General features: G+C 39.1%; 1 long non-coding RNA gene across 1 annotated transcript; it reads right to left on the minus strand.

The window, feature by feature from the left end:
• Positions 1 to 3,780: 3,780 nt before the first annotated feature.
• LOC122208984 lies at positions 3,781 to 25,351 on the minus strand. The gene is made up of 6 exons (XR_006197385.1): positions 25,199 to 25,351; positions 23,687 to 23,792; positions 8,776 to 8,929; positions 6,794 to 6,880; positions 5,019 to 5,131; positions 3,781 to 3,821 (listed from the first exon to the last, which is right to left on the minus strand). It is a non-coding gene; the product is annotated as an uncharacterized LOC122208984 (long non-coding RNA).
• Positions 25,352 to 25,641: the final 290 nt, after the last annotated feature.

The raw sequence follows: 25,641 nt of genomic DNA on the forward strand, positions 1-25,641 counted from the left end.
GAGGCAAAGATAATTCGGGCCATTCTTGGCTTGCTACAACCCGGAGTGGAGCTCCCATCCTATGTGGGGAAAAGGGAACCTGGTACTTTCGGCTATGCCTTCTGGGGAAATTGCTTCTGCCATCAGGAGCTAAAGGAAATTAGAAATGCTCGTGATTTACTCCTTTGGCAAAGAACTAGAGTCCTAGCCTGTGAGCTACAGGAAGAGGGAAGCCTATATTTTTAGTTGCCCCACACAGAGTAGTGCTTTTGCCACAATGAGCTAGGGGCATGTGGGAGGGAGTGGGTCAGATGCCACAAATTTTCACTATTCTGTCCAAGCATGCAGACCTTGAATTTTTTTTTTTTTTTGAGAGAGTATGTGAGCAGGATTTAGGGGTAGGATAGACAGAGAGAGAGAGAATCCCAGGTAAGCTCCACACTGTCAGTGCAGAGCCCAATGTAGGGCTTGAACTCCTCAACCGTGAGATCATGACCTGAGCCGAAATCAAGAGTCAGACACTTAATTGACTGAGCCACCCAGGCGCCTCAGACCTTCATTTCTATATGTCAGTACCCACTACAGGAATCAAGGATTCTTGGAGAAGTAGAGAAACTTCAAGATAAGCCTAGAACATCTTGTGCCAAAAAGTAAATCAGTGTTTAATATGGGGACATGTCAGGAGACGGTCTGGAGGGGTTCCCTGCAGGCACAATCTGGAACAATCTGAGCATAAAAACTGAATTAAAGAAGCAAATATGAATCTAGACTGATGTAAATAAATGAATGTTGGGAAAGAGAAAATGGTCATGTAGAGCAGAAAACTAATAAATATAGAAACGATTTTTATAATTTTATTATAAAATCACTTTTTTTGCCACCATCAGTCATGGCTGATGCAGGCAAGTATTATTAAGAGATGGATAAAATGGATAAAATTTTAATGAACAGAATATTTACATAATCTCAAAGTATCTCTCTCCAGCTACTTACTAATCACAAAAGCAACAATGGTAATTTTATAGGGAAGAAAACTGGCCGACACCATCTAATGATATGATCAACTTAGTATCACCAGCAAATGGACAAGCTGACAGCCTGTGTCTTCTAAAATAATGCTCTGGGAAGACACAACACCGAGTGTGTGGTGTTCCTACTAAGAATGCGTGATCTGGATCTAGTCACAAGGAAACATCAGGCAAATGCACGTTGAAGGCCATTCTGCAAAATAACTGGCCCGTGTCCTTCAAGAATCTTGAGGTCACGAAAGGCCAAAGAAAGGCTGAAAACGGTTTCACACGAAAGGCGAATCAAGGTACTCAACAACTGAATGTGATTCTGGACTTGACTTGGTCCAGGAAAATATTATTATGAAGGACATTATTAGGACAGTTGGTAACATCTTAACATGACCTGTGGTATATATGAGAGTAGTGTATCAGTGTTAGGCATCCTGATTTTCATACATATATTGTGACTGCGTAAGAAAACAGCCATATTTAGGAAATAGCCACTGACGTTATTTATGGAAAAAGAGATGTGATGTTTATAAATGATCCTCACATCATTGAGAAAAATATCTGTATTTGAAAATTCATAAGGAGTCATCAGAAAAGTACATAGCGTTTGACCACTATATGAAATTTGTTCTAAAATAAATGGCAACGGAGAAAAATCCATTTGCATTGCTATTAAACAACAGGTTAATTTTAGTCATTTGTTTCAGTAAAAACAGCTTCACTTTGCACGACCAGGAATAACAGAATGTTTAAGGAAACTGCTTAATCGACCTGATGTAACATTATGTACCCACTAAATATCATTACAAAATACATGGTTAACATAACCATATAAAAGCATTGATGATGGCTGTATAAAATTAGCATGTGAGCTCGGAGTGGAAAGAAATTTGAAAATAATTTAATTTGTGATGCAATTCTGAGCATCTTCTTCTACTTTCTGTATCCTTGGGTTAATGTCCTTTAATAGCAAGTGCATTAAAAAGCTGAAGTGATCAGTCTTAGAGCCCAGCACAAACACTGCAAATGTTCTGAGCCTACGGCCACTGAATTCAAGTGAATTCATTCTTACGGGCATTAAATGAGATGGAAACACTGATGGGTGTAGTGTTCACCCAATTCAGGTTGGGGACAGATTACCCATTTGTTAGGACAATGTAACTTCAGTCCTTGCCTTCCCATGTTGTATCATGGCCCCCACGACAGCCACGTGGTGTCCATGAAAAGACCACTCCAATTTATTGCCTTTCTTGGGGAAGCAGGCACAGAGAGCAGTACTTCCCAAGTTCTGTTTGTTTTGTTTGATATAACTGAGCTCAGTTGGATACATTCATGATATGTACTCTCTGCAGCAGAGGATAAAACAAAGGTTTTGGCAAGGAATTTTTTTAAAAGCTCCAACTATAACAACAAACAAACACAAACCTCATCTGCAAGCCACTGGTGTGCTAGCCATAAGCACGGAAAATCAAAGGAGGGAAAAGAAGGGTAAAAAATTCAGTTTCTGACTTTGTTCTGCTAAAATGATCTGAGCTAGGACAATTGTTCTAAGAAATAATGAAAAAAAAGCCATTGATGACATTTTTTTCATTGACAGAGTTAATGCTAGATCAAACCTTGACTACAGAGAACTTCAGCTTCGTTCTTGTAAGTATATTTTCAGACCTATTTAAACCCTAAATTCAATTAATAGCCTGATTCTAGGTTTCAACAGTACTGCAAAATCAACCCGAGCCAGGACGAAATTTTTAAAGCTGGTTGTATTTATTTGCCATTTTTAAGAACATACCTGTGAAGAATCCCACTGAGGTGTTAGATGGGGGGAAGTCAGGAAGGGGATTTCATGGCAGATGAGCCCATTAAGGCTCGAGAACTATCCCTCTGGACAGGCAGGAGGTCTCCATTGGTCTGTTCAGGATTAGTCAACGCAAATCCTCATGCTCCTTGGTCAGGAAAGAGTCTTCAGTCAGGTCCAATGCCAGCCTCGCATATGTGGGGTCACTCAAAGTTTACGACTCTTTAACAAGGCCGGAGGGTTAGAATAATTTTCAAGAAACAGTTTTCATCTTGATATTTCCTAGGCAAGTGCTCCTATCCAGGGAGATTTTTCCTTTTACACAATTATAAAGAAGGATTCCTAGTAAATGTGATCGTGGAGAAGTAATATTATGAAATTAAGTCGGAGAAAGTCTATTTCAAAAGCAATCCAATCCATGAGTTACATAAACAATGATGAAAAATGACTAAAGAAAAGTAATCTCAAGGGAGAGGACTGGCCTATGCTCCATCTAAACCAGAAATCAGCCAATACAAATGGATGTCTTTACCAAGTATACATATGAAATACATTTGTAGGTATGTATGCATATATACCTAAATTTACAATCCAATGTATACTTTATAAATATAACTAACATATTTGTAAAGTTTAAGAGTAAGAATACAAGAGAAACCTACACACATCCTACTCAGTTCAAGAAAGCACACACTACTGGTTCCCTTGAAGTCCATTTTCTCTGCAGATCATTAACTTGCTTTACTTCAATTTTATCATCCTTCCTTTCAGTGTTAAGACCCTAAAATCAGGCTTGATCCCACACTGTTATTAAATTTATGAAGTATCATGCCACTGATAAGGTTTGTAGAATCTAGGAAATAAGGTCAACTGGGCATTTTTATGAACTCCAAGAAGGAAATAATTTGCATTCTAAGTGAGTACGGGAAGAAGAAGATTGTAATACACAAGGAAGGTATTTCTCCTCCCCTGAAATACTGAAACTTACCAATTTTTCCTCTGTGGTCCTAGGTTGTCTGGCTGGGGCTCTGCAAAAGACAAGGGAACAACAGAAGGTTGTCAACACGTGTCTCCCCTACACCTGCCCATACTCGGTAATCAGGGACTCAAAGGGGTAGCTAGAGCTTGGGTTGATATAGCATCAGAATGAAAGAACCGTAACTTTTTAGTAAAGCGACAAGACAAAGGAAAAGGACTTTGGGTTTCTAGGGCAGGGAAAGGGAGGAAGCTAAGGGCTAGCTAGTAATGTTTATGAGGTCCCCCTGGTGCCATCTCTGAGCTGACTGCGGTCTAGAGTTGTCTCCCTTGATTCACATCTGTCCTTCCTGGTTGAGAAGGGAGAGGAGACATCTTTACATATGTTTCTTGTCTCTGCTTCTCAGTTGCCTTCAGCTCAAAATAATCCTTAACCAAAGTGGCAGAGTCTGCTACTCTTCAGTGTCAAAAAAAAAAAAAAAAAAAAAAAAAAAAAGGTGGAATAGGAAAAAGGAACCTAGAATATGGGCTCTGGAAATGAGCACAATTCAATGTCATTATGCAGACTGCTGATCTTTGAGATGTGATTAAATAGCTAACAAATACGTCTCCATAAATCTGTGTCTTAGAGTGGTTTAATTTCCTTCGTGCTAGAAATTTTCATTAGCAGATTCTTGAGAGCTGAACAGGATAGGATGATGAAAACTACAAGAGAAGGAGAAACCCCATGGGAACAGATTAGGGTACCTTCATCTTTCTACAGATTTTTGGAAGTTGAAAAACAAGGCCATGGGTAGAAAATGATCTTCAGGCCCGTGTATGAGAGAAAAAATCGCCAATATCTAGAAAAGAGCAATTTGCATTTTAAGGTGTATCCAGTGATCTGAGAGATAGCACCACATCGGGTGAATAATAATTTCACCTGCTGCAAGCTTTTCTTAACATCTCTATTTAGTGCTTGAATGCACCCTTCTATTTTGTTCTATCTGCTACTCTCCCAAAGTACCGAGCCCTACACAATATCCAAAGCCCTCATTTTTAAGGCTACCTACATCTAATTTTTAGCACGGGTTGTAGGTGTGCAGACTAACTCTACGAAAAGCTGTATTCCCACATCTTTTTTTTTTTTTTTTCCATATCACAGTGAAAATGTAAATTGCAAATCTCTTTACTTCTCAGATTGTGTGCTGGGTCCCCTGCAGTTACAGAAATACTATTCTCTTATCATCAGAAGGTCAGAATCTCCTTACCTGTGTGGCCATGGAAGCACTGTTCCTCATTCCCAAATTGGATCCTTTTTTAAAAAAGCTGCATCTTCTTTGCCTGAGGGCACTTTTCTGATATTCATGTATTTCAAAGCAAGCTTCGTTATCCAGAAAAGAAAAATTATGATGGTCTCTGCTTCTCTGAAACTATAAAAACTCACAAGAAGGGAGTCTCTGTCAAGTCACCTGAATTTCCCCCCATTAAATAGCTGATTTATTCAATAATAGCGGCACAGGAATATTCCTCAGACACCTACTCTACAGATAAACACATTCTCACAATTCCATCTAGCCCTTTGGAGGGTTTTTCTATATACTGGGCTTACAGCCTGTGAGGATTAATGTTATGTGTCAACTTGGTGATGTCATGGTACCCAGATAGATGGTTAGACATCAGTTTAGATGCAGCTTGGAAGGTATGTTTTACATGAGATTAACATTTAATTCAGAATAATTTGAGTAAAGCAGATTATTCTCCATGATGTCGGTGGGCCTCATCCAATCAGTTGAAGGCCTTAAGAGAAAAAGACTGAGGTCTCCCAAGGAAGAGGGGATTCTGTAAAAAGTAGATCGCTTTTCATACTCAAACTGCAGCATCAACTCGTCCCTGGGTCACCAGCCTGCCTGCAAATTTCAGACTTGCCAGCCCCCAAGATAACATGAGCCCATCCCTTTAAACCCAACTCTTTATATCTAGTGGAAGGTACGTCCATCTTATTGGTTCTATTTTCCTATACAACTCTGGCAGGTAGACTGCTTCAGCAATTTTGTTGGTGTTGTTAAGCAGGCTTCACACTGAGCTAAGAGCCCAATGCAAGGCTCGAACTCACAACCCTGAGATCAAGAACCTGAGCTGAGATCAGGAGTCAGATGCTTAACTGACTGAGGCACCAGGGGCCCCAACTGCTTCAGTACTTTTAAACACATTTAAATACATCGACCAAGATGGCCTTCACATTACCCTCGGCTCCATCAAACTTTTTACAAAGGCACCTGATGTTCCTTTCTAGAACATTTATGTAAGGAAGCTTGTCAATATTTTTTCCTGCCTCTTTGAGATGATAAATCTTTTAAAAAGCATCTTGCCAGTTTTGTATCCCATCTTTTTGAATGTAAACATCGAGGGAGATAGACCCCCCCCCCAAGCCCCCCAGCACGCCCCAGTCTCTGTGAAAAGATAGGAGCCTAATGTTGATGTGTGCCTTGCTCCTGGTTGTAAAACTACTTCCTGTCCCAACGGTACTACAGAATTTATTTTTCCTTTGGGTAAATCCAATTAGCAAACACAGAGGAGTTGGGTTCTGCCTCTCAGGCCACCACTTACGAACTCTTTTCTGCCCTCATTCAACTTCAGTGAAGTTGAGCTCAGTGACACTGAGTTGAGTGTTGTCCTGTCCCCTGTTGTAAATAGCCTAGAAAAGAGTCTGTCTCCCATTAATGTTGCTGCAGCTTTTGCTTTGGCAAGAGCAAGAGACCATTCTTTTCTGAATTCGATACTGAAGTTACTCATAATTGGCCAGAAGTCAACAATGAGGTTTCCATGATACAGTCAGATCTCTTTAGTCATTCACAAATTGTGTACCTGCCTGAAAATGAAATTTCTGATTAAAAAAATTTTTTTAAAGCATACTCTGCATGGGAGACATAAATAGTAAATGTAAGCCTAGGAGTTAAAAAAAAAAGTTTCCAGTAAAACTTTGAACCTAGAGAAAGTCTGGTAGCCACACACAGTGAAGGTCAAGGTTCTCTCTTTGCTCTACCTTTCGCAATTCACCGGGAGAGCGTTAGATCCTTTCTCCTGTGGCATCCATTTCTTCTTGCTCCATTGATCAAAACTTAACTCTGCACTGTGAACAAAGATTAAATCAAAATGTCGAAGCTGGATATCCAAAGTCCAACATAACACTTTTTATCCAAAATTAAACACTCCTAGGAAATGAAGGCTAAGGTGTCATTCTGATATTGGAGGACATTGTGGTGTTTGTGAATGTTTATTGGTGAATGCCTAATGTCAGCTTTAGATTTTTTTTTTTTTTTTTTTTTTTGCCTCTTGTGCTAATCTAATTCCCTAGAGATGAATATTTAAATATTTTGTCTGTGGAATTTAGCCTCACAAATTAAGCATTTATGAATTATAGACTAGAATCCTATTCATATTGTGAGATAATGAGACACAATGGCCTCCTCTTAATCATATTAGAGAGGCCAGGGCCCACTGTCTGGACATAAGTTGGATGGTCAATTTGTCTTGACCTGCTTTGAATTGAAAATTATTGTGCTAACGGGTGTCATTTGCTGGGATGATTTATAGCCTTCCTACACAGTGTTCCCGCTGCTTAGTCATAACCTTCTAGAGTCTGTCTGCACAGACAGAACATCAAGCCATACCTAGACTGGCCGGTGCTCAGAGAATTTACACTTCCGGAACGATTTACGCGAGAGCTGGATGTAAGACGCAGGTAGAATCAGTGTATTTACTCATTCAACAAAGAAGCGGCATACACTTAGTATACGCGATAACTCTAGATACCAGCCAGGTATTCACAAAGCGGAAAGCTTCACTGAGTTCTGTGTGTGGAATTTTTAGTGGGGCTTCATTAGGTAGTCATGATTTATTAAATCACTGGACATGAGATTGAACTCAATCTCCAAGCCCCCCCCCCCACCCCTCCTCCCAGGAGTCAAGGTAGCCCAAAGTTACCATGCTCTAAGCAGGGGTTGGTCTCTTTGGGGACCAGCCTCCATCCTGAAGCTAACTAGGGCTTGGCCATGAGTGCCCTCATTAGCATAATAGATACACACCTGTCACTCTAATTCCAAGGGTTTTACAAAGTCTTTGCCTGGAACCAGAGGCAAAAAACAGAACAATTCTGTATTAGACCACAGATGACGGCTCTAAAAATTTAGGATACGTGAGATCTACAAAGGTGACTATTTCAAGATTCACCCTTTGTGGATACGAACGGAGGTTCAGAACTTCCTCTTTTTCAAGGGCATGTAAAGAATTCTACCTCATTGATGAGTGTATAAGTTGACATAATCACTTGACAACAAGTATGTGGCACTAGCCACCAACCCTAAGCATACGAATACCCCTGATTTAGCAAATCCACTTCTGGGTAAACACCTGATAAAAGTGTCCACTGTCAGGAAAAAATGACACATTTGAAATGCACACACACCCACACCAAAGATTACTGGGTTTCTGTCCAGCTCATCCTCTCCATCTTCTAATTCATTGTTTTTGAGCTATTTTCTAATCTACAGGTGCTAAGAAACTAAAGTTCTGTAAGTTATCATTTTTCCAGAATAATTTAATGAATTTAATTTTGTGTAATGCAATAGATTATTGTCCTGTAAGTGATGACAAGTTTAGCATTTACACATAAATTCATTTCCACATTCCCGATTGCCTATATATGGGTAAATTGTTTGAATTCTCCTTTGAACCAATGGAACATCTTGCTGGCCTCCTAATTGAGTTATATAAAATCTATGGCATGTGGGTTTTTTTTCACATTTGCATGAAAGTTATGATTTCGCCCTTTAAAAAAATTGTATCAATTGCCACCACCAAAACCAAATGGTGGACAATTTATAGAAATATTACATATATGTGGGTGAGAAAGGGTTAACATGGAGTCTGCAACTCTCTTTCATCCTCCTTTAAACACACTGATGGAATTTACTACCTTGAAGATAAATGGTGGTCTTCTGGGGCTGCTGTATACTGATTTCTTACCTTATTTTTTAGCATGCTACACCTGGTCTGTCTGGGTTGTATATTGTACATAAAGCTCCAGCAGGGATGTGCAGGGGCTGGGAGTTTTCACTTCATCCCTCTGAACCCAAAAGGCATCTTGGTGTAGAAGACAAGTTGACCTATGGAGCCGCATCTAGAAAGAGGCAAAGTAGTGCTTACTTCTGACATTAGAACATTTTATTAAAATCCTGCTGGATTCTGATCTGATACTCCTGGAGGTGTAACTTTGTGGTCACAGTGTATTTGACTCACAATCCACAACTGATAAATGTGCAGGTAGTTTAGAGCTCAATAAAGTTAGAGGTTAACCAGAAAATATTGATAATATAATTTATTGGCCTTTAGACAGCCAATCTTATACATAATTTAGCAATCTTAGACATATTTAGACATTTTTTTCTTGACTAACCAATCTCCTTCTTTCTCCGTTGTTAAGTGAGCTCTTAAAGTCTTGATGGTTCCCTCATTGATGAGTTGAATAAAATTTTGAGAATTGTGCTTTATATCCTATTATCATTAAAGGCTAAGTTAAAAAAAGGCATCCTAATAAACTCGTAAAAATGGAGGTCATATATTTCATTACATACCATTAAATATTATTTAAATTTTAAATACTGTTTAAATTTCACTATTTTTATGACTGCATGTAACAGTTCCTCAACTGAAAAGTTTAGTCAAGAAATGTTCTTATAGGAAGACGAGTTCAATATTTATCCCAACAACTTGGATTCATAGTTACGTTTTTAGGATATTTATGGTTGGGGCCACTGTGGACTTTTGTCTTTCTTATTTATGGTCCTAGTGGCAAATAACAGTTTTTTAAGAAGCTACCTGCATCCATTTCTTCCCACCAATAGCAATATTCACCTTAACAGAACTGTGTGCCTTTGTGGTGGGGTTAACATCTTAACTGAAGTTTTGTTTACGACAAACAAAACAAAACAAAACAAAACCAAAAACCCTACATGTTGGTTTGGATGGGATATTTGAAGAAAACGTAGAAAGTGTTATCCAGAGTTAAAGAAGTTTGTTTTTGTTTTCCTTTCATGTCTTGCAATGAGTTCCATATTCTAGTCTTACATGTAAGGAGCGTGAATGTCATTACTTTATATTAACAATAAGGAAAATAACTGAACAAATCAACAAATCATCTCAGATCTGCCAGAGATAAGGTCGCTGGGCAAACTGATGCACCAAATTTGGAGACATAGATGGAAACAGAGAATCACAACTTATCAGAGTGAAACCCACAAGCAGAAACTTTTGCTGCAACCAGAGCTAGGTTCCTTTTACCTCGTACATCATGTGCCAATGCCAAGAAAAAATCTGAGAGTACTAAAAGGTCAAAATCTCAGTTTGAAGAAATAGAACAAGCATGAGAACCAGACTCATGTGTCAGGGATGTTAAAATTAGCAGAGCAGGAATTCAAAACAACTCTGTTAATGAAAAGAGATTATACAAGAATAGATGTGTAATGTAAGTAGTGATGGAAATAGTGATGGAAATTTTCAGAATCAATTAAAAATATGAGAGATCAATAACACTGTCACAGAAAGGACACAATTGAGGAAAGACTCTCTGAACTTGAGGACATTTCGAAAGATTCTTCCAAAACTAAAAAAGAAAACAAACAAACAAACAAAAGAAACCCCAAAAAAACCCATGCCACAGAATATGCAAGAACCCTAGGGCAACTACCAAAGATGTGATACTTGCATATGGGGAATACCAGAAAAAAGTAACAGAAGAAATATTTGAACCAATAATGCATGAGAATTTCCAAATATTAATGTTGGACCTCAAACTACCAATCTAGGCAGCTTGGTGAAATAAATGTAAAACAGTATAAATATAAAACAAGTAAATATAAAACAAAAAGTTACATTTAGGCATACCTTATCCAAACTTCAGAAAATCAAAGATAAAGAAAAACCTTAAAAAAAGCCTAGAGGATAAAAATACCTTATCTAGAGAGGATCAGAGGATTAGATCTGATTCTCAGAAACGATGCAAGCAAGAGGAGAAGGAAGTGAACTATTTAAAGTGTGGAGAGAGGGAAAATGTCACCAATCTAGAATTCTTTACCCTGTGAAATTATCCTTCAGCATTTAAAGAGAAATACTTTCTCACACAAGCAAAAATTGAGCAAATGTTTTGCCAGTAGATTTGCTTTGCAAGAAGTATTAAATTCTCACAAAGTGAGTATTGAGGGAAGGTATCTCAATATAGTAAAGAACATACAGGACATATCCACAGTTAACATCATACTTAATGGTGTAAAGTTGAAAGATTTTCATCTAAGATCAGGAACAAGACAAGGATGCCTACTCTCACCACTTTTATTCAATATAATATTGGAAATCCTAGCCACGGCAATTAAGAAAGAAAAATGAAAGGCATTAAAATTGGAAAAGAAGTAAAACTGTCACTATTTGCAGATGACATGGTACTATATATATAAATAATTCTTAAGACTCCACCAAAAAACTATTAGAATAAATGAATTCAGTAGAGTCACAGGATACAAAAATAACATACAGAAATTGGTTGCACTTCTCTACACTAAAAATAAGTTATCAGAATGAGAAATTAACAAAACAATCCCATTTACATTTACATCAAACAGAATAAAATACCTAGGAATAAATTTAATCAAGGAGGTGAAAGACCTGTACTCTCAAAAGTCTGAGACACTGATAAAAGAAACTGAACCTGGCCCAACTAGAAAGATATACCATGTTCGTGAATTGGAAGAATACTGTTGAAATGTCCATACTACCCAAAGCAATACACATATTCAATGCAGTCCTTGTCAAAATATCAGTGACATTTTTTACAGAACTAGAACAGAGAATGCTGAAGTTTGCATGGAGCCACAAAACATCCTGAAGAGCCAAAGCAAACTTGAGAAAGCAGAACAAAGCTGGAGGTATCATGCGCTCTGATTTCAAACTATGCTACAAAGTTGTACTAATCAAAAAATTATGGTAATGGCACAGAAACAGACACACAGATCAGAGGATAGAGAGCCCAGAGATAAATCTGTGATTATATGGTCAATTAATCTATGACAAAGGAGGCAAGAATATACAGTGGGGAAAAGACCATCTCTTCAATAAATGGTGCTGGGAAAACTGAACCACTATATTATACTGTATACAAAAATGAATTCAAAATGGATTAAAGACTTGTATGTAAGACCTAAAACTATAAAATTCCTAGAAGAAACCATAGGCAGTGGACTCTTTGACATTAATCTTAGCAATTTCTTATTTTTGTTTTTGGATCACCCTTCTCAGGCAAGGGCAACAAAGGCTAAAATAAATGAGATTAGACGAAACCAAAAACTTTTTGCACAGGGAAGGAAACCATGAAGAAAACGAAAAGGCAACCTATGAATGGAAGAAGATATTTTCAAATCATATATCCTAAATACATAAAGAACTTGTAGAGCTTATTATATATATATATGTATGTGTATATATATATATATATATATATACATACATATATACATATATACATATATATACACACACACACACACATATGTATATATCAACCCAATTAATAAATGGACAAAAGACTTGAAGACATTTTTTCCAAAGAAGACATCAGATGGCCAACAGACACATGACATGATGCTCAACATCACTCATCATCAGGGAAATACAAATCAAAACTACAGTGAGCTATCATCTCCTATCTTTCAGATTAGCTATTATAAAAAAAAAAACAACAACAAAATAACAAGTGCAGCCAGGATGTGGAGAAAAGGGAATCCTTGTACACTGTTGGTGGGAATGTGCATTAGTGTAGTCACTATGGAAAATGGTATGGAGGTTCCTTTAAAAAGTTAAAAAGAGAACTACTATGTGAACCAGAAATTCCACTTCTTGGGTATTTATCTGCAGAAAATGAAAACACCAGTTCAAAGAGATACATGCACCCCTATGTTCACTGCAGCATTTATTTACAACAGTCAAGATACGGAAGCAATGTAAGTGTCCATCCATAGATGAATGGTTAAAGATGTGGTATACAAACACACACACACACACACACACACACACACACACACACACACACACACACGATGGAATGAAATCTTACCATGTGTGACAACATGGATGGAACGAGAGGGTATTATACTGGGTGAAATAAGTCAAACACAGGAAGACAAATAATGTCTGATTTCAATTACACGTGGAAACTGAAAAACAGAACAGATGAATGAACAAAACCGAAACAGACTCACAGATATAGGAAACAAACTATAGTTACCAGAGGAGAGATGCTGGTGGCAGATGAAGGTGAAGGGGATTAAGAGGTACAAACTTCTAGTTATAAAAGAAAAAGTCATGGGGATGTAATGTACAGCATGTTAAAAGTTCTTAAGAGATTAGTAAAATGATATAGGTCAGAAACTCAGATGCAGGGGTGTCTGGGTGGCTCAGTCAGTTAAGTGTTCGACTTCAGGTCAGGTGATGATCTCACGGTTCATGAGGTCGAGTGCTGTGTCAGGCTCTGTGCTGACAGCTCAGAGCCCGGAGCCCTCTTCAGATTCTGTGTCTCCCTCTCTCTCTGCCCCTCCCCTGCTTTCACTCTGTCTCTCTCTCTCTCTCTCTTTCTCTCTCAAAAATAAACATTAAAAAAAAACCTCAGATGCACATAAAGAAAGAGCATCAGAGAAGTAACATGTGAAGCCAAAATAAAAACGTTTCCTTCTCTTATTCTGAATTAATCTAACAGATAACTGTTTAAAATCACAGCAACAACCTATGTGATTATGTATGTTTATGTGTTTGTAGTTACTTATGTACAAATGAAATGAATGGCAGCAATAATGCAAAGGATAGGGAGAAAAAATAGGATTATTTGTCATTAGGAGGGCATCCCTAACACAGCATCAAACTACAGGAAGCTAAAACTGATAGAAAAGCAAGGAGAAAAGAGATCCGTTGTCAAAGTTGGACGCTTCCTCTATGAGTTTAACATTCGTCTATGAGAAGTGGCAAGATTCAGCAGGCAAAAAAGGTAGTAAGGACATACTGAATTCAACACATCAGACACTGGATGTAATATTGTCTGCAGACCGCTTCGTCCAACAACAGCAGTTACGGAAGCTCCCAGGGAACATTCACCCAGGGAGACCACATTCTGGGCCATAACACATCCTAACAAATTTGAAAGAAGAGAAACCATACAATGTCGGCTCTCTGACCACGATGGAATTTAACTAGAAATCAGTACCAGAAGGAGAGCTGAAAAATCCCCTTAATTGGGAGACTGAAAAAGACACTTGTACCACGCAGGTCAAAGAAGAGATCCCAAGAGAAAGTTAAACATATTTTGAACTAAATGAACATGAAAACACAACTTGCCCAAATCTGTGGGATGCAGTCAAAGCAGTGCTTTCGCCCATCCGAATCGTCCTCTTCATGGAACAGCAAAGAGACCCGCTGTCGCTCCTCCTCCCCCTGGGTCCTCGCGGTGTCTTGGGCTTTCAGGCCAGCTGCCCACTGAGCTCCATCATGCAAGGGCACCGGCTTCCCCTGCACGACACTTACGTGGTCGGAGCTGAGGACGCTGCAAGCATACACAGGTTCCTGTCCACCCTCAGTTTCCAGCTCATGTTCGTGGGTCCCACCTTGTCCACGATGAGCCCACTCTTCACTCTTCTTCCTTCTTTAACTGCCTGACATGTTGACTTCAACCTCAAGCGTCCAACACAAACAGCCTTAGAGACTGCTTCACCAGCTCCCACAATTGCAGAAAGTAAAATCCCCCTGTGATGGGCAGGCAGCCTACAGACAACTTCGTGCGTAGTGATGAAAGACTGGATATTTCCCTCTACCTTCAGGAACAATACAAAAAAGGGGCGCCTGGGTGGCTCAGTCGGTTAAGCGTCCGACTTCAGCTCAGGTCACGATCTCGCGGTCCGTGAGTTCGAGCCCCGCGTCAGGCTCTGGGCTGATGGCTCAGAGCCTGGAGCCTGCTTCCGATTCTGTGTCTCGCGGTCCGTGAGTTCGAGCCCTGCGTCAGGCTCTGGGCTGATGGCTCGGAGCCTGGAGCCTGCTTCCGATTCTGTGTCTCCCTCTCTCTCTGCCCCTCCCCCGTTCATGCTCTGTCTCTCTCTGTCTCAAAAATAAATAAATGTTAAAAAAAAATTTTTAAAAACAAAATGTTTACTCTATTTTTTTTTTTAAGAGAGTGTGCGCAAGCAAGCAAGTGGGAGGGGGGAGGGGCCGAGGAGGAAAGAGAGAGACACTTAAGCAGGCTCCTTGCCCAGTGCCTACCCCAATGAAGGGCTCGATCCCACACCCCTGGGATCATGAACCGAGCTGAAATCTAGAGGCAGACACTCAACCGACTGAGCTACCCAGGTGCCCCAAAATGTTCACTCTTACAGTTCCTTTCACTGTTGTGCTGGAGCTCCTAGCCAAAGAAATATGGTTAAAGAAATAAAAGGCACACTGCTGGAAATGAAGATCTGGAACTGTCTTTACAAATAGCCTGGTCATTGGGGCGCCTGGGTGGCTCAGTCGGTGGGGCGTCCGACTTCAGTTCAGGTCATGATCTCGCAGTCCCCGAGTTCAAGCCCCGCGTCGGGCTCTGTGCTGACAGCTCAGGGCCTAGAGCCTGCTTCGGATTCTGTGTCTCCCTCTCTCTGACCCTCCCCTGTTCATGCTCGCTCTCTGTCTCAAAAATAAATAAATGTTAAAAACAACAACAACAACAACAACAAAAAACCAGCCTGGTCATCTATGTAGAAACTCCTAAAGAATCTACATGAAAAAAGTAACTACTAAAAAAAAGTGAGTTTAGCAAGCATACAGAATTTAAACAAACAGGAAAAAGTACACTAAATATATGTGTATGACTTGAACTCCAGAAAAGAGAAGTGTAATCTATCCTGACAGAGAGGAGGTTACTGGTTGCCTGAGGCTGGCCCTTGGTGTAGGTTTGACTGGGCAGGGTCCCAAAAGAACCTCTTGAGGTGAAATTCCCTATCTGGAGGTGTTGGTGCTTATATTAATTAGTATGCACATTTTTTTAATTCATGGAAATCTGCACTTAACATGGAGGTATTATGGAAATTATATTCCAATGCATTTTAGAAAGTTTTGTTTTTATTTAAAAAAGATTTTTTTAGTAATATCTACACCCGATGTGGGACTTAAACTCATAACTCCAAGATCGAGAGTCACATGCTCTACTGACTGAGCCAGCCAGGAGCCCCTCAGAAACATTTTAAAAATCACATATCTAAATCCAATTTTAAGACTACTGATAATCACTTTATAACAACATTCAGGAGTATGTATGCTCACACCGTTACAAACACAGCCAGATTCCATTTAAATTTAGTAATTTAAGTAATACGAACTTGAACAAGTCCCTGATGTCTTTGGACATAGAATTTTACCTTCATATACTTTGGGATCTCATCTAGGAACAAGAGGATCTATGGGGCTGTTGAAAGAACTTTCTGTGATGATATAAATGTCCTGTATCTACTCTGTCCAGTAGAATAGTCCAAAGCTACATGTGGTTATTGCATATTGAAAGATAACTACCTGGGGTTCTGCGTGGCTCAGCTGATTGAGTGACCAACTCTTGATTTTGGCTCGGGTCATGATCTCACGGGACGTGGGATCAAGCCCCGCGTCGGGCTCTGCACTGACTGCGTGGAGCCCGCTTGGGATTCTCTCTCTCCCTCTCTCTTTACCTCTTCCCCACTTGCACTTCTCTCTCTCCTGATTAATTAAAAAAAATTACAAAGAATAAAGAAAGATTACGACCAAGCTAGGAAGCTATTTAGCAGCATTTGATTTTATTTAATTTAAACTGAAATAGCCATGCGTGACTGGGGGCTACTATAATTGACACCCCGAAATAGTCTTTTTTTATCTGAATCTAGTGCGTGTACAGCTATAACAGTAATTTAAAAAATCACCTCTTAAGTAACCTCAAAGTTTTATTATAATTAGCTCGCACGAATAGTCTGTGATACAGTGTGAATTACAGAAGATACAATATGCCACTACAGGGATGGGTGGCAAATATATTGACCATAAATAAGCTGTTTAATTGGTAGGTGTGCGATCTCGGACTCCTGTATGTGTCATCACACACACAGCCTGCTGGTTGGATCAATTTCACCAAGTGTAGCCTGGGAAAGAAGAAAAACTACTCAGCTACATTTTAAATGGTGATCACTGTAGGTAAACAAGAACAGTGGTGTTAAATTATTTGCAGAGGAGCGAAATATAGAATGACTTGCATTTGGAGAACACCACCCAGTGAGCTTAGCGGCCCGTTTTTGACAGTTTGCCCGACTTTGCTCCTCCCTAGAAGTTGGCTCATTAAAATACTTTCTCCACAGATCTGCTCCTCTTCTACAGTGTTTTAAGACGTGCACGGCAGCCTTAAAGGTGAACGCTCGTTTTCAAACAGACCTTCCTATAGGAAACAATGCTGAAAAATAATATTCTGGTTTTTTTGAGATGTGTGAATCAAGACCTCAAAGTACACGTAATCAACTGACTTGCCTTTAATACGCCTACAAATCTTCACCTTGTAGGAAACAGAGTGATAAAAAAGGAGTCCCTGACATAACCTGCAATGTTTTACTGTCATTTACGATCTGATTCATCCTTACGAAATGTCTACCCTATACACAGGGCAAGTTGAAGTTAAACTTTTATTGTTCAGGTGAGTCTGGACTCAAAGGATTTGTTCCCAGAGAGGAAAATAAAGGTTCCGTCTAGAAACTGTACTTAACTATATACACATATACATTCCATTATATATATTTATACTTCTACACGTGTATGAAATACGTCCACTAAAGCCTTATGGAATTAAATGCACGGATCGCACATAACATGTAATAAATGACATGTGTGGACAACATAATGTCAAACAGTTTACACACATCTTCCAAGCAACACAGCTCTTGTGAGATCCTCAGTGACAGAACAGTCCCATGGTCAAATGGAACAGAGAATTGCTGTCTACCTTCCCTCTGGGACATGCACTGGGCACTTGTGTACCCTGAAGCACCTGAACTCTTACACAACAGTGGAAAGTGGATAATGTTGTCCAACCAAAGAGTTTATAAACGTATTTGGCCAAAGTACCCCTTTCCACTAAAACACTTACTGTGAACCAGCTCTAAGACTCATGGTCCAAAGAACACACTTTGGGGAAAATCATCACGGGAAGCTCCATTCATTTTTCACTATAGGTTAGAATACTCATTTCAGTACTGATTCAAATGCAATGGCCATAACTTACAATGTTTATTCTATTTTCCTAAGTTTGTGGCAGCCTTACCTAACATGTGTCTTCCTGTATTTAGCCAAAACGGATTCCAATATAATAATCTTTGCATGCATTTTTCATTGAAAATTACATCTTTTCATGCACGTGAGCTTATGCATATATTGTAATACACTCTGTATGAAAGCATACTTTTATATGTTATTTGTGACCTTATAGATGAAAAGATTCTCTGTATAGTGAATGAACTGCAGTTTCCTGCTGACTGAAATGTACAAATAAACAGGAGACAAACTGCAAAAAAGATGCCCCGGCCTTTGGGGTTTCTCCTAATTTCTTATTGTCTAACTATGTGCCTGGCTGAGTGAGTTCATCTTTCTAATTTTTATATGCAAAAGAAGGATAGAAGACATTAAAGTAATTTATCTATATATTATCCTGTTATAAAATGAATCTCAAGGGATTTCTAGACATACCTTTTCTTACATATAAAAAGATTTAGGGGTGCTTAGGTGGCTCAGTTAAGTGTCCGACTTCAGCTTAGGCCATGATCTTGTGGTCCGTGAGTTCAAGCCCCACGTCGGGATCTGGGCTGACAGCTCAGAGCCTGGAGCCTGCCTGAGTTTCTGTGCCTCCCTCTCTCTGCCCCTCCCCCACTCATGTTCTGTCTTTCTGTCAAAAATAAACATTAAAAATTTTTTTTTAAAGATCTTATGAGAATATACATCTCACGTAGAAGATAAACATACAAATGGTTAAAGGGAAAATATTAGCACGAAGATAAAAAATCGAAGCAAGGCTGAGGAAGACAATCAGTTCGTCCCTAAAAATGCTTTTCATTCTAATATTCTGGGATGCTATATTTGAAAATGAGTATATGATTTATTTTACTTGAGTTTTACTGGCTGTTTTCATGCTTTCCTAGTATAGCATCTAGTGACTAGATAAATGTGCTGTAAAAATGCATCTTTAAAGGAAATTATACTCTGAATTTATTTAAATCAGAGTATATTTTAAAAGAATTGTTTTCAGGACTTGAGGAAAATTAAATAAAACTGCAATATTTAGGAATTTACTTTGTATCTCTGAATATTAAATAAGTTCATTCCACACTGCTTATAAATTTATATGCACATTCAAATTCTGTATTTGATTAATATGTATTTTACTGAGTCTTCACTGCTTCATAATTATTCTGTTTTGGTGAAAATTATTCTTTGAAGTCACAGATTGAAAAAACAAGCTCAATATCTCATTTATTTTTTGGTTTTCTTCCTTCATCATACTATTTATTTTAGGAATATTCTCCTAAAGATGTTTCCATTGTATGAACATCTTTTAGTTTACTATTTGTTACTTTTATGCTTTATTACTTTTATTTAGAGGAAATAAACTCACTGATCCTCCTTATGTATATTTGAGCCCCTCTTCATAACATTACATGACAACGGGGTTATAAATAGGACTCATCCCTTATGCATTTCTGGGTGATATTATTCTCAGCACACACTCTGGACAGCCACCATAATAAGATAATTCAGTGTATCTAAAAAGATGGATTCTATCAATGTACCAAGGTCTGCTCTGGGTGCCAGACAAGTGTTTTGGCTCCTATTACTCTGTATTTGTTCTCTCTGCTTCAGTATTCCAAACATACTGTATTATCTGCTTTCATGGTCTTCTTCAGATGGATGTTATTTTGTTTGGATTACATATTCTATGATTTAACAATGAGATTGTACATGTTCACAAAATTTTTTAAAAAATTCATTGAAAATATAGGAAGTAGAAATACCTAAATAGTTCTAACTTATTCTCTTTCAATAGTGATAATACACCTTGTACGTATATTTTTAATTTGGTCCTGGAAGGCACTTGCTTGGGCAGACAGAGAAGGTATATAATTCAGAGATATCACCCAATTTCAGTTTACTATGTGCTAGACACTGTGATGAGGGATTAACACGTAAGCTGTAACATTTACCTCTCATAGAAGCATTTTAGAGATTCTGGAAAAAAAAAAGAGATGCATGGGGATTAATTAACTTCCCAAACCATAGCCTCAGCAAGGCAACGAACGCACATACACACGCGCGCACGCACACACACACACACACACGCACACGCACACACGCATAGCCAAAAGATACAGCTACTTGTATGCTTGGAAATTAACCTATGATTTTTCCTCTACCATCTCTAGTCTAGTACAACTAAAGGTAATTGCAAAATAAATATATAAATTTAGCTGTGGGAGTTTGGAGCCAGTAGATGTCCATGACTGGGAGAAATTAATCATGTTTGGGAAAGTAGACTGGGTTGGCAAAGAGTTGATAGAAAAAAAGAACACTGAGTTCCTTCAAGAGATAAAAATTTTACGGTGATGAAAATGTGCTCAGTTATAAAATGCTTTCAAATGTATTGGCTTTTTGATAATGCAAATAGCAGATGAAAAGCAGTGGGGCCTACTGAAATGCAGAGCCTCACATACATTCTTCCATGTTTTTGTAATGGAAGTAAATAATAAATTAGGATTTGGCTTAATTTAATTTTAGGCAAATTGCACAGATATTTCATATTTAGTCCACAAAACAGGATTCTACAGTATCTTCCCAGAGATGTTGATGTAGAGATTAGTCTAGTGTGTTTTAGTGCTCACTATTTTTGTTTATGTATTTATTGAGAGAGAGAGAGAGAGACAGAGACAGAGACAGAGACAGAGACAGAGACAGAGTGAGTGGGGGAGGGGCAGAGAGAGCAAGACAGAGACACAGAATCCGAAGCCAGGCTCCAGGCTCTGAGCTGTCAGCACAGAGCCCGACACGGGGCTCAAATTCACGAGCCATGAGATCAGGATCTGAGCGAAAGTCAGATGCTCAACCAACTGAACCACCCAGGTGCCCCATATTCAGTATTTTCTTTAAGGATCAAATCCTTTATTATGCTCAAGACAACATTAATTTTGTCTATTAAATCTGAACAAACTAAAGTAGGCAAGCTTCCTCTTATCCCTTCCCCACCCCAACCTTCATTCTAGGGCTGCCCCTACTTTTATTTCATGCAGGGCTCAAAACAGAGTTTGAAAACCTCCTCTCCCTTCTATGGGCCCCTTTTATGGATACGGAAATAGTGGCCCAAAGAGGTTAATTATCTACAGGAGGTTGGAAAACTAGGCTGTGGCCGCTGTGTCAGGCCCAGAATTCATACGGGGTCCTCCCCACTGGGGATAGCTCTGTGGTACATGGGTACAGATGCAGAAATTCCACAGATTACTAAAGATAAAGCATCAACAGACTTTCCTGAAAACCTGTTCTGTCATAGGAATAACAGCCTAAGAATGTTACCGGCAGGACTGCAAAAAACATGGAGAATATGAGACCGGTTAAGACGACTGGAGTGGAGAGCCCATCAAGGAAACAATGTACGCAAGGATGTTGTGTTTCCAAAAGGAAGGAGTGTGGTTAGTTCATGCCTACTCCATGCCTGTAGTTCAATAATTCACTTTAAGAAGAGACCGTCGATAAAAACAAAAGGAGGGAGAAGAAGAAAAATACAATGCCCTAAGAATCGGTCTCAGGGCAAGGTCTGGTTCTCGTATAGAAAGCTTTAAAGCTCTACTCAGATAACAGAGGTACACAAAAGAGATTCTCAAATAGCCCAAAGACATCTCTTCCTGGAAAGATACATTAAATATCATAAGACGTAGATGTCTTCCAATCAAACACTTGTCACCTCAGACCCAATAGGGTATATACATACACCCTGCTGTAGAAAATCATGTATTTTCATCGTGTTAAATGTGTCCATGAGCATGCATGAGAAGTGTCTGGAAAAGATGCACACCAAATATAAATGACAATTTAAGAACCGGGACTAGAATCAGGAATTGTGGCAGATCTATGAAGTAGGATCTCACCTGCTTCATGTCCTGCCTGATTTGTTTTAAAACCAGAATTACACACTGTTTTTACCTTTTCATTTTATATTCAAGCAAAACCAGAAGTACGGTCAGCTCAAATATAACCAAAAATGCCTTTTTCCCCCTTATTATTTTCTCTTTTTTATCCTGCTTAGATTGACTTCATTGATGACCGGGAAGCTGAGGGCTTTTTTTCTGATAAAAATGATGGACAGTACAAGGACAAAGGCGTGCGGGTTAATGCTAATAAAATGTGAATAAAATCTGTGCCAAGATGAAATCATCCCTCGATTTCCATTCATTCTGCAAACAATCTGGTGATCAGCTGCTTTTATTGTACCCTGTGTGCATTTCTCTCACAAAAAGAAACAAGGCAGCGTTTTGAGAATACTAACTTTTGAGAGAAAATTTAAGCCACTGATCTTGGAAGACCTTGCTTTGTAGAGTTCCTCTGTGTGTGTTTGAGAGTGTGTGCTACGTTTCCTTTCTGTACCCTTGAATATTAAAGAACATTTTCAATCTCCACTGATGTATTTCTTTCTTCCTCTTCCATTTCATTCCTCAGTGTGATAGTTAGCCTTCAGTGGCAAGCAGAATGAAGAATCCCCAACGACGACCGTGTCCTACGGTCCTGTGGATCTATTACCTTTCATGTCAAAGGGGAGTTTAAGTTGCAGACAGCATTAGGGTTGCTAACAAGCCGACTTTATAATGAGGTTATTCTGGATTACACAGGTGGACACAGTGTAGTAACAGGGTCCTTAAAGTGGAAGGTGGAGGCTGAGAGTAGGTAAGGGTAATGTGGTGTGATGTGAGAAGGGGCCCTACCTACTCTTGCTGGCTTTGAAGATGAAGCAAAGGGTCACGAGCCCAAGAATCGGGGTGGTCTGTAACCGGGAAAAGGAAACAGATTCCTCCCTAGAGCCTCCAAAGGGAACACAGTCCCGGTCACATGATGACTTTGTGTTCAATGAGACCCATTTCAGATTTCTGACCTCCACAGTCCGAAGACAATACATTTATATCATTTTAAGTCTGTGGTAATTTGAGAGCGCAACTGAATACGCCAACCCAGGAAGCAGAGGCTACCGGGTGCTTCCCCGCAACCCCTGGGTCAACAGGCTGGACCGGGTGCCTCCTCTGAGCTCTTGGACCCCCACCCCACCCTGTGTTGGTGCCTCTTGGTGTAGTGGTTAGAAAGGAGCTTGAGGACAAACCCTTACTTGTCTGAGGCCCCAACCTTTAACCTCTGGGATCTCCGATGACTGGACCTCTAGTTCAGAGGGGCTATAAAAATACAGTAGTAGGACTGTTGGTTGCTTTGTCCAAATAAAGTTATTTTTACATGGAGTATTGTAGCAGCTAATGTTCTGTTTGCCATGTTCCTGAATACCTTACATAATGTCAGGGAATGTCTGAAACAACCCAAGAAGTAGGTTATACTGTTATTACCACTATCACTGTCCTCTTCGTTCCTGATCTATTTACTAGGAAACTAAACCAAAGCACCATGGTGGTACGCTTTACCACCTTATTTTTAACCTTGGCAATTTGCCTCTGGAGTCTAAGTACTTAATCAACACAATCGGAGAGTTCTTCAATATGTCTGTATAAAAAAAAGTCTACCCCCCTAAATCACCTGTGAAGAAGAGGCTTTAGCTAAAATGTTAAAGTTATCATACCCAGAATGACGGGCCCGGCCAGAGGAGCGGATGACTCAAGGCCTGTCACAGCAAGGTAGATCCCCTTCTGGACGACGTCCAGCCCAGAGTTCACGGGAGCTTCCTCCTGCGAGAGATGCACAGAATTGAAGACAATCCTACTGTGTACTCCTGTTTTCATTTAGCAGGAATCCGGAGTTCACAGGGTATGGTCTTAGGAGGGCATCTGAATGTCCCTGAAGCCTGTTGATTTGTTCCTGCTACGAGGGCTGCAGTCACAGAAATGGAGGCTCTGAGGGAGGTGCAGTGGGTACGGGGGTACTCCAGCAGGCAAACTTCCGGGCCCACGTGATGGGAATATCAGTTGCCCACAGCTCAGAACACACACTTGATAGAGTCTATCTCCCCAGGCTTCAGCCCAGATCCCATTTTACTTTTTACATCTTTACCTAAACCAGAAATATTTTGCTCCAGTAAAACCCTGTTAATTGGCTACTAACTCCTTTTTTTGCTGATTTTATACTTAGCAGACGTTTGTCATTACTATCAAGCACAAAAAAGAGGTAGGAAAAGATTTCTCCACGCACAACAAAAGTTCTTACTGTCACTGACCCTAGACTTAAGAATACTTTTCGACCATTTGAATATTCCCGGATTTACAGTTCCTAAATTCAGATGTTTAACAAAATAACACGATTTATTCAGTGACTGTAAAAGACTTCTAGTATGTTCTAGAAAAAATCTTTAAAACATTCAGAACGCAAATTGGTATATAACCTAAGTGGTGATGATATTCTGAATGGGCTGTTAATTGAGGAAGATAATTATTATGTATGTTATCTACCAAAACAAAACCGTCCTGGTGAGGAAAACGACAGCACCATCTACTCTGCTTGTGACATCTCTTTAACCTCTCTTTGAAAAGTAAACCCACGGAAATTTTTGCCTGGTATATACTGAAAAATAAAAACAAAGCCCAGAGTACCCACAAAAGTTATGAGATTTCCATAGTTTTTCTTCAGAGATAGTCAACCATTGAATATGCATTCTCATAAGACAAATTCATGGAAAGAGACTCCAAATACTAGAAGGAAGTTTGTCTCAGTTCACTGAATGTGAACAGAACTGTTACAATATTCATAAGCCAAACTCACACTGAAAAGGAGATTTTTTTTCCAAACAAGCAGGGCATAGCATTTTATAACGCATCAAGTTACAGAATGTATTCATATTCAATAAACCTAGTTGTATTTTATGATTAAAGATAATATAAGGCTTTGTATGAATGACATTCTTGATGTATTGGAAAAAAATGTCCAATGGCATGAAAGTATACAATTTAAGGACACGTTTAAGTAGGCCCCATGCTCAAGTGGGGCTCAAACTCATGACCCTGAGATCAAGAGTCACATGTTCTGCTGACTGAGCCAGCCAGGCACCGCAAGGACACATTTTGAAAACGCAGCTTTTTCTTAAAGAATTCAAATGTAATGTTACAAAAAATACTATTTATGTAAAAGTGCCAACTTTTACCTTTAATTTAGCAATTTGATGTCAGTTGTCTGTTTGCTTTAATCTCCCCATGTCTTTCAAGAAGTAAAAGAAAACAGTGTATCTGTAATCACATGGTAATCATTAAGACATCCTGAAGCGAACAGAGGAGACGAGTCCTTCTCAAGTCTTGACATTTTCATCCCCTGCAGAGGAATCAGAGGAACAACTATCACAAAGAGGGTGGCTTTCAAAGCTACCCTAACAGCAATAAAAACCTCAACAGTTTCGACTTTTAAAAAAATGACTCAAATTAAGTATACTTAATTCTGAGGGTATACACGAATGCCTATCCATATCTGTAGCTATGACTATGTCTGTGTCTGTCCATATCTATCTAAGAAATTAGTTTTTGTGATACAAAAGGAAACTAATTCCTGCCTCTTAATGGAAATAGAATACAGAAAAGTGGGTATTGAAATAGT

Source organism: Panthera leo, chromosome E2, assembly GCF_018350215.1.
Source record: "Panthera leo isolate Ple1 chromosome E2, P.leo_Ple1_pat1.1, whole genome shotgun sequence".
NCBI classification, from domain to species: domain Eukaryota; kingdom Metazoa; phylum Chordata; class Mammalia; order Carnivora; family Felidae; genus Panthera; species Panthera leo.